This window comes from Symphalangus syndactylus, chromosome 3, assembly GCF_028878055.3.
Source record: "Symphalangus syndactylus isolate Jambi chromosome 3, NHGRI_mSymSyn1-v2.1_pri, whole genome shotgun sequence".
Classification (NCBI taxonomy): domain Eukaryota; kingdom Metazoa; phylum Chordata; class Mammalia; order Primates; family Hylobatidae; genus Symphalangus; species Symphalangus syndactylus.
The window spans coordinates 95,953,964-95,962,926 of NC_072425.2; the positions used below are offsets into that span (position 1 = coordinate 95,953,964).

Here is an 8,963-nt window from a genome sequence, read left to right on the forward strand (position 1 = left end):
TGGGAGGCCGAGGTGGGCGGATCACGAGGTCAGGAGATCGAGACCATGGTGAAACCCCGTATCTACTAAAAAAGACAAAAAATTAGCCGGGCATGGTGGCGGGCGCCTGTAGTCCCAGCTACTCGGAGAGGCTGAGGCAGGAGAATGGCGTGAACCCGGGAGGCGGAGCTTGCAGTGAGCCGAGATCGCGCCACTGCACTCCAGCCTGGGCGACAGAGCGAGACTCCATCTCAAAAAAAAAAAAAAAAAAAAATGCATCTAGCACTTACAGAAATTTCAATTCTAGGATGACTTGTTTGGTATCTAGGGACAAAGCCTTTTTGTAAAACTTGGCTCCTTTCTCCGCCTTTAGTAGTCTTCCAGGTTTTGCTTTGTCTTGCCCTTTGAGTCACTGCCTTCAGGTACCTATGTGAGTCATTTTTTCTCTGGTGCCCATCCTTGGCTTTCTCCTAGTCTCATTTCATGCATTCCACCACTTATTCTGATACGTTGTAAAAACCTAAATCCTACCACCTACCTCCAAATTCTAATTCAAACTTCTAGTAAGTTTGAAATCTCAAACTAGATATTCCACAATATCCACAAGTCTCTCACATTTAGTGTGTCCAAAACAGAATTCAACAATCATCTTTGAACACACTCTTTGTTTTACTGTATTGGTCCCTTATCTCACCCTATGTTTCCTCCTCTTCCTATAGGCAATCTGCCCTTCTCAGATACAGAAATCTGGGGAGCATTTTAGAGTATCTCTTGCCATATCATCTTGTTGGTTTCTCTGACAACATCTTCCCAACTATTCTCCTTGCCTGAAGTTCTGTTCTTCTCTCATCTGTTCTTCAGAAATGCATTCAGAGACTTTTTCTAAAATCAGCATATAATCCTGTAGCTCCACAGTTTTAACCTTTCAATAGCTATAATTCTCAAAAGCTAAATCAAATTCCTTAGGATATTATTTGAAGGCTTCATTATCTGACCTATACTATCTTTCTAGAGGCATCCACTTTATTTTACACACACACACACACACACACACTCTCCTTCACTCCAGTATTACAGAACAAGTTGTGGCTTCCTGAATGCATCCTAGTTTCCTTAATGTTTCTAAGCTTTTGTTCATGGTCTTCCTTCTGTCTGCAATTCTTCATACTTTATCCTCTAAATCCTACTCATCTTTTAAGACATTTTCACTACATCTTAGATTTCCTTTCAGATCTTATCTCCAGGATAGGTCAACTAATCTTTGGAAACTATGCATTAGCTGGTTTTATCAAAATCTAAAACACATTATTATACTAAATTAAGCTAAGTATTGTATCAATCATATAATCTAGCACTCAATGCACAGAAAAATATTCTTGAATTAACAAATGAAAGATTGAGTGAATTAAGGAATAGATTATTTATTTAATGTCACAGCCAATGCACTTGGCTTGGAAACACATTTGTAGTCTGTGCATCAGTCTGTTTTCACACTGTTGATAAAGACACACCCGAGACGGGGAAGAAAAAGAGGTTTAATGGACTTATACGTCTACATGGCTGGGGAGGCCTCACAATCATGGCAGAAGGCAAGAAGGAGCAATTCACCTCTTAAATGGATGACAGCAGGCAAAGAGAGAGCTTGTGCAGGGCAACTCCCATTTTTAAAACCATCAGATCTCATAAGAGCCATTCATTATCATAAGAACAGCATGGGAAAGACCGGCCCCCACAGTTCAGTCATCTCCCACTGGGCCCATCCCACAACACTTGAGAATTATGGGAGCTGTTAGATGAGATTTGAGTGGGGACACAGAGCCAAACCATATCAGTCTGACAAATGACATCCAGGATGATCCCATGCATACCCAGCATATGTTGTGTACTAGCACAACATATGAGATCCATGTTGTAAACCCTAAATTATTTGCTACAGCAAACCCAAATTGAAGGGAGAGAGCACACTAGATTCAGGGAAGAGGCTTATGAGTGAATATGCCATCAGGGACTAACCTATGAGGGTTATTCAGTCATCCAAATCACATTGTGTCTGCTTATGGGATTTTGGAATCTCTAAGTTCAATTCTTTTTATATTTGGTCCAATTTCCAAAGGAAATAATCACAAATCAATTTTTGTGGAAAGGTTTTTAATTCATAGCTTAGTGTGCCCTACACTCCTTAGGACTGGATAACTGTGCCAGGTTGCTGAGGGCAGAGTGATTTACTCCTTCACTCAACAAAGATTTATTCGCATGTCAGGCATATTCTAGCATTTGGGATACATCAGTTAAGACAAGAGACAAAAATGCATGTTCATGAGTCTTACATTCTAATGGTAAGACATGGAAAATATGCAATGAAATGAATAGACTAATTAAACAGTATATTAGACATTGTTAGGTCATATGAGAAAAGAACAGAGAAGGGTGTGTGTGTGAGAGGCAGATTCAATTGTAGTTAGTGTGGACAGAGTAAGCCTCATGGAGAAGGTGACATCTCAGAAAATATTTGAAGCAAGAAAATGACTTAATCAGGTAAATATCAGGGAAAGAAAGCAGCCAGTTGAAAGAGGCTAAGATGGTGAATATCTGCCCTATAAGAAGAAGAGCAAGGAGGCCTGTATGCCTGAAGTAGAATGAGGGTTGGGGAAGGTAGCAGAAAATGAGCAGCGGGAAAGATGTAATTGCCAACAACTGAAATGTTGAGAAGGGATCAGGCACTCAGTTTCAGACATGTTAAGTTTGAGATATCTACCAGATATCCACTGGAGGTAAAATTCATTCTTGGCTAGAATATTCGATATTTATAGGTAGATACAACCACCATTTTGTGTGGTGGGAAGTGTTTGATTATTATTTCCTATGAAACAGTTAAAGTGGGAATATCAATACTAAGGAAGAGGAGTTAGCATCATGGAATATAAACTTGAGTTCTCAATATGTAAAATGGTATTAAGCTTGAGTTCTTAACACTTTATATTGTTACATTGGACTGGACTAACAAAAACAATACAATATTTTAACTAGTTTAAACAAAGGCAGTTTGTTGGTATAGAGAATTAAAAGAGTTAAAAAGAAATGCATGATTCAGGCATGATTTGATCAAGATGACTAGTTCTGCAGTTCTTCCAGTCCTGTCCTACTTTTTGTGTCAGCTTCGTCCTTGGGTTGTGTATTAGTCAGGGTTCTCTAGAGGGACAGGAGTAACAGGATAGATGTTATATGAAAGGGAGTTTATTAAGGAGTATTGAATCCCACGATTACAAGGTGAAGTCCCACAGTAGGCCGTCTGCAAGCTGAGTAGCAAGGAAGCCAGTCTGGGTCCCAAAACTCAAAAGAAGGAAGGCCAACAGTGCAGCCTTCTGTCTGTGGCTGGAGGTCCCAGATCCCCTGGCAAACCACTGGTGTAAGTCCAAGAGTCCAAAAGCTGAGCAACTTGGAATCCGATGTTCGAAGGCAGGAAGCACCCAGCAGGGGAAAAAGACGAAGGCCGGAAGACTCAGCAAGTCTGAATCTTCTAACTTCTCCTGGCTGTTTTATTCTAGCCATGTTGGCAGCTGATTAGACGGTGCCCACCCAGATTGAGGGTGGCTCTGCATTTCTGAGTCCACTGACTCAACTGTTGACCTCCTTTGGCAACACCCTCACAGCCACACCCAGGAACAATACTTTGTAATCCAATCAAGTTGACAATATTAACCCTCATGGTAGCAAAATGTCTGTTAGTGTTCAAGATTTCACTGCCCTTCACTGGACTGTCAAGGTGAAAGAACTCTTCTCTTCCTTCAAATCTCCAAACACAAATCCTTGGCTTTACCTTGTGATATAGTTTGAATTTGTGTCCCCACCCAAACCTCATGTGGATTTGTAATCCTCAGTGTTGGAGGAGGGACCTGGTGAGAGATGACTGGATCGTGAGGGCAGATTTCCCCTTTGCTGTTCTCATGACCATGAGTGAATTCCCACTAGACCTTGCTGTTTAAAAGTGTGTAGCATCTCCCCCTTCTCTCTCTTCCTCCTGCTCCTGAAACATAAGACATGCCTGCTTCCCCTTTGCCTTCCACCATGATTGAAAGTTTCCTGAGGCCTCCACAGACATGCTACCTGTACAGCCTGCAAAACTGTAAGCCAGTTAAACCTCCTTTCTTTACAAATTACCCAGTCTCAGGTATTTCATTATAGTAGCGTGAGAATAGACTAGTACATCTTGATTGGACCAACTTGGGTCACATGCTCTGCCATAGGTGAATCACCGAGGCAATGATAATGGAATTTATCTGATTTATTTATTCCGGTTATAGCCAATATTTGGAACTGGGGATGGTTAATTCTAACCAAATTGTTTGTCAATAAAGCCTTGGGAAAAAATGAGGGTAAGCCTTATGCATGTTGCATAGGTACCCACAATATATATCTACTATGTTATATGAAATTTGAGATTGTGGATACATAACTGTTTACTTGAGATGGGCCTGTGCTGTTAGAACCTATGTTTATTTCTACTGTAGAGAGTGCATTGTACCTTTAAGTTAGGACATGAATATAGGATAATACCTGTTTTAAGTTAAAACCACGGTTATTGGGTGGTTTTGCCTATCTTCATCCAGCTACCTCTTCCAAAGAAGAGAAAGTTTGCCTTTCTACATTGTCAATGATATGGTTTGGCTGTGTACCCACCCAAATCTTATCTTGAATTCCCACATGTTGTGGGTGGGACCTGGTGGGAGGTAATTGAATCATTGGGGTAGGTTTTTCCCATGCTGTTCTCATGATAGTGAATAAGTCTCATGAGATCTGATTGATTTATAAGGGAGACTTTCCCTGCACAAGCTCTCTCTCTTTGCCTGTTGCCATCCATATAAGACGTGACTTGTTCCTCCTTGCCTTCTACCATGATTGTGAGGCCTCTCCAGCCACGTGGAACTGTAAGTCGATTAAACCTCTCTTTCTGTTGTAAATCGCCCAGTCTCAGGTATGTCTTTACTCAGTAGTGTCAAAACAGACTAATACAGTAGGGCATACCCATAATTGTGTTCCTTGGCCAGAAGAAATTCTAGAATAGTATTGCCACTTTCTTTCAAATGTTTCTTCTGTTTTTACATCATTAAACACTTTGTCTCCCTGTGCAGTACAGCATAATGGTAAAGAGCACAGACTTGAAGTCAGGCAGACCTGGGATTATAGCCTGCTTCTAACACTCTGTATAAATTTACCTAAATTACTCAATTTGTTTGAGGCTTGGTTTCTCCATCTGTAAAATATATTTAAGTGTCTGATGTGTAATTTAAGGATTAATAAGAAAATATACACAAAGGGATTGGCATAGCACCTCCCAGGTAGCCAGAAGTGAACACATGATAGCTGCTGATGTTATTATTACTACTGTTTTAATCAAATTCAGAGAGTTGTTATTTTGTTGCTGTCTCTATCTACTGGAGACATGCTTTTCTCAGAATCAAAAAAAATAAGACAGTTTTATGTACTCTGAATTTGGCAGACGTGGTCATAGCTGTTGATTTAGCTGTGCAAATTACTGAAGTTTTCCCAGCACTGCTATATCTTGCTTTTTTGCCAGGATTGTGGTTTGTATTATGAAAGACTGAACAATATCTTTTTTTTCCTTTTGGAGAGTCTGTGGTATATGGTAGCAGTGACAGCAGCAAATCTGTTTGACTTTTTTCCTCACTCAATGCCTTCCTTGGTTTAGTTAACCTCTTTCTTCTTAACTCTTCTTAAGAAAATACCTTATATGTCTTTTTAATTTTGCTTTCTATATATCTTGACATTCATTTTCAAGTATAGAAAACTAAATATTGTTCCTTGAGGAAATTTTTGCACATTTATCTTTTCGTTGCTTCATATTCTCTTTTTTTCTGTTCTATCCATGACACAAAGGAATAGCAAAACCATCACTCGTGTGCCAAGACATGTAGTTTCCCACTCAGTACTTTAGTTGTAATAGAAAGCTATTTCTGGCATCTCTAATTGAATTCCAAGCTCTCTCCTGAAGCAGTAGAAGTGTCTCACAATCATGGGCTTGCTGAGTTCATGTCATATCTTCTTTACTCAGTCCAGGGGGACAACACACCTCCTGGATAGTGTGTCAAGTTCCTTCCACGTTCTGCACTGACACACAAAGAAATCTGAATGAAATCTCTGCTGGCTCATAAAAGTGAAGTCTATAAAATTTAAGGAGAACAAAATAAAGAAGAATATAAATTTTAAGTGAATGCTAAAATGAGGTCAGCTGCTGAACTTAGAGAGCTGCTTATTGGACCTGGTAAAGAAAGAGCATGTTTTGTTGCTTCAGGGGAAGGATTAGTAAAAGTCACATATAACAGGTTTACCAAAAACAAGCTTATGCATTAGTAGGTTAATACAATATACAATAATAGATCAACTCCAGATACTAATTTCATCTTTCTATCTTTTCTCCCATTAAAAGTTTTGTTCTTTGCACCTAGACCCAAAAATACCATCTGACCCAGCAATCCCATTATTGGGTATATACCCAAAGGAATATAAATCATTCTACTATAAAGACACATGCATGTATGTTCATTGCGGCACTATTCACAATAGCAAAAACACAGAATCAACCCAAATGCCCATCAATGATAGACTGGATAAAGAAAATGTGGTATATATAAATAATGGAATACTATGTAGTCATAAAAAGGAATGAGATCATGTCCTGTGCAAAGACATGGATGGAGCTGGAAGCCATTATCCTCAACAAACTAATGCAGGAAAAGAAAACCAAATACCGTATGCTCTCACTTATAAGTGGGAGCTGAGCAATGAGAACACATGGACACAGAAAGGAGAACAACACACACTTGGGCATGTTGTGGGTGGGGGGCAGGGGCAGAGAGAGCATCAGGATAAACAGCAAATGCATGCAGGACTTAATACCTAGGTGATGGGTTGTTAGATGCAGCAAACCACCATGGCACATGTTTACCTGTGTAAAAAACCTGAATGTCCTGAACATGTGTCCTGGAACTTAAAATAAAATAAAATTTAAAAGAAAGCAACATTTCAAAAGAAAACAAAATGACAACAAAAAAGTTTTGTTCTTTGCAATATCTCTTCTGGATTCTTCTTCTCCTCATGTTTGTTTTGTTTTTTCTTTCTTTTTTTTTTTTTTTTACTATAAATGTGTTTTAAAATGTCTTCTGTTTCAGGTGACTGGTGCACTGGGCACATGTATTGGTTTTGAGTTGCAACACTTTTAGGATAAATAGTTGTGATTTTTAAATTCAAAATGGAATTCAGACTCTATTGGCCACTAGTAAAACATGAGTAGAAGGTAATCAACTAATTGTTTAGCTTTAACTTGTTTTACAAGTTTAGCCAATGAATTTATTACCTGCTAGTAGTGTTTTACTAGTGGCCAGTAGAATCTGAGCTCAGTTTGGAACTGAAAATCACAAATGCTATTTATATTATTTAGTCACAGAAGAAAAGTATTTTCTTGTTCTTCTTTTATAAAACTGGTATTTTAAAAATTGATTATTTAGTAGCAGTTTGGAAGAAAGTATGGCTCAGATAGCATTCAAATGTCTCTCTGTGTTATTTTGCTCTTCTGTTTGTCATATATCAAGGACTATTAGACAGCTTGATAACCTTATGGGAATATAATTAAATTGTCAAATATTTATTCAGAATACACTCTGTGTCAGATCCTGGCCAGAATTTAGAGTCTCTGTATTTGATTGGTACATTCTCTTTCACAACTCCATATCCTTGATTCCCATGGGGAAAAGGAAACACTGTAATGTAGGACTAGGACAGGAGTCTAACAGAGTAGATCAGGATAAGCTGAAATGCATATGCATCAAGTTCAGAATAAATCCTGGGAAACTTAGTCCTGATCCTTCACACTACCTCTCAGTAGGGTGGCAACATAAATAAGTCTCCAAATCAGGCGTTCTTCCAGATCAGTAATTATCTCGTTCTTAACTGGCTTTAGGGTAGCGCATCTATTCATTTCTTTCTTTTTTTTTTCATTTCAAGTTTTAATCAAAGTTTGTATATAAGATTACTTTATTCCTGAATCTTCTTAATTGTTTCTTCCTTGTATTTGCTCATTTCCTTTCCTACTTGGTGAGATTTGGCTTTCCATTCAAGAATCTTTTTGCGGGACACAGGGAGGGGAATATCACACACAGGGGCCTGTCGGTGGGTGGGTGGGTGGGAGGCTAGAGGAGGGATAGCATTAGGAGAAATACCTAATGTAGATGATGGGTTGATGGGTGCAGCAAACCACCATGGCACGTGTATACCTATGTAACAAACCTGCACGTTCTGCTCATGTATCTCAGAACTTAAAGTATAACGATTTTTTTTTAAAAGAATCTTTTTGCGGTCTTTGTCCAGTTTTAGCCTAGTGATAACCACCTTGCTGGGGTGAATGCCTACATGGACAGCTGAGCCATTAGCCTTTTCCCGCTGCACCCATTCAATGTAGATGACACATTTCTTCCTGTAAACCAGGACTGCTTTGCCAATTTGCTGACCTTTGTAGTGTCCTCGTACAACCCGCACTTCATCATTCTTTCGGATGCTGTGGATTGCACGTTGTACTTCTGTCTCAGCTCTTTGGAAAGTGGGGAAGACATAATCTTCCTGCGAATGTGGGAAGGTGCTTTGAAATGCCTTTTGCGGTTCTTGCTTCGGTCGGAAGTCATAAAGGGATTGAACTTCATTTTGGCTGCTCCCGCTTCGATGATGGCTGCAAAAGACACATCTATTCATTTCTAGCAGTTATGTATCTTCACCTCTGTGTCATACAGTGTAGTAGATGCTCAAAATACAGAGCTGAATAAGATGAGGTCCTTGCTCTCAAAGTTTATAATGTAACAGGTGAAGCATGTCAATCAACTTATCATATAAAAAAACTGTACAAGACTATAAATGGAGTGAATAATTCTTCCTTGACAGTTAGTGAGGAAGATAATACATGAGCTAGTGACTGAGTT

The 8,963-nt window shown here is 39.1% G+C and overlaps 1 pseudogene; it reads right to left on the reverse strand.

The window, feature by feature from the left end:
- Positions 1–8,028: 8,028 nt before the first annotated feature.
- On the reverse strand, positions 8,029–8,690 carry LOC129478368 (large ribosomal subunit protein uL24-like; annotated as a pseudogene).
- Positions 8,691–8,963: the final 273 nt, after the last annotated feature.